Genomic DNA, 1479 nt, shown 5'->3' on the forward strand with positions numbered 1-1479 from the left:
TAGTCATCTAGAAAAGCAAAGAACAAAATTCCCTTGTGAAACTTAGAGAAGCAGAGCCATCATGAATAAAGAAGTCAGAGATACATTATGAGGAGTTCACTCCATATAACTACTGTGGTTCCTGGGGAGTTCCTACAAATCATGGTCTTTGCATCTGGTACTGAGCCTGAGATACTGATGGTCAGTTAGACCAGAGTAGGGAAGGACAGTTGCATGAAGACAGCACCTGATTATACTGATACTTTTAAAAATACAATGAAGCTCATAAGGCAAGTGGAAGCTAGAAAGACAAACCTCCCTTGTATCCTCATTCTCTCTAGTTTGAGGGAAATTGAGAAGAATCCATGGAATTTTCCTGCATGCTACAGTCAGACTTGAACCAAAATAAAGAAAAATTCTAGAATTAAGGAGTAGAGAGTTAATGGCAAATTGAACTGGAATCTCATTGAAATCATGTGTGCCTGGACCTGAATCTACTTAGGCATATAAAAAGCAAATATATCATACCTGTTTCTCAACTATTTTGCTGTTGCTTTTTACATATCCATCCCACAAGCAGAACAGTTTGGGGAATATAATTCCATGAAATGAGTTTCCAGATACATTTTCAAAGATTATTTATTTACTTATTTCATATCTCGTGTGTAACTGTTTTTCCTGCATGTATGTGTATGTACTGTGTGCATGTCTGATACCCATGGAGGCCAGAGGAGAGCATTAGATCTTCTGTAATTGGGATGATTAAAGAATATGAGTTGCCATGTGAGTGCTGGGAACTGAATCTGCATACTCTGCAAGAGCTGCAAGTACTTTTAACTACTGAGTCAATGTTCTAGTCCCTGTTTCCAGGTAGTTTACATTGAGACTACAAAGCAATCATAGGACTTTTGGGGAAGCTCTCAGATTAGATGTTGGGTTTTTGGGGATAGCCTGAAAACAGCTAAGGTAAAAACATAAATGCACATTAAGTCTTTTAAGAGAAATAGCTAAAGAAACAGATGGCAGCTGAGATGGTACTTTTCTCCACAAAGAACCAGTCATGCAACAGAATTGTCACATGCCCAATACCAGCAGTTGTGGCCAGCATTGAAGTCTCTGCCTACATGGTCTCTATGGGAGCCACAAAAAGAAAATTCATCTGTCCTATTGCATTTTCCCTGGTCTCTGCTTCAGTTCCTGGCTCTGGATTCCTGCCCTGGGCTCTGACTTGGTTCTCTCAGTGATGGCATGTGAGGTAGAAGTATGATCTGAAATATTCTCTTTCTCATCCAGATAGATTTTGATCTGTTTCATCACAGAGACCAAACCAAATTAGATCAGGGCATCACCTCAAAAACTTCTAACAGAAAAGTAGTTTATCATCACAGAAATTCTCTTTTGGAAGGACAAAATGATAACTTGTTTGCATTCGTAAGACTAGCAGCCTTTCCCATCTGTAGAGGCTGATATAAAATTAACCCAAGCAGAGGAAGAAACCAC

The sequence above is a fragment of the Microtus ochrogaster genome, unplaced genomic scaffold (genome assembly GCF_000317375.1).
Source record: "Microtus ochrogaster isolate Prairie Vole_2 unplaced genomic scaffold, MicOch1.0 UNK145, whole genome shotgun sequence".
NCBI classification, from domain to species: Eukaryota; Metazoa; Chordata; class Mammalia; order Rodentia; family Cricetidae; genus Microtus; species Microtus ochrogaster.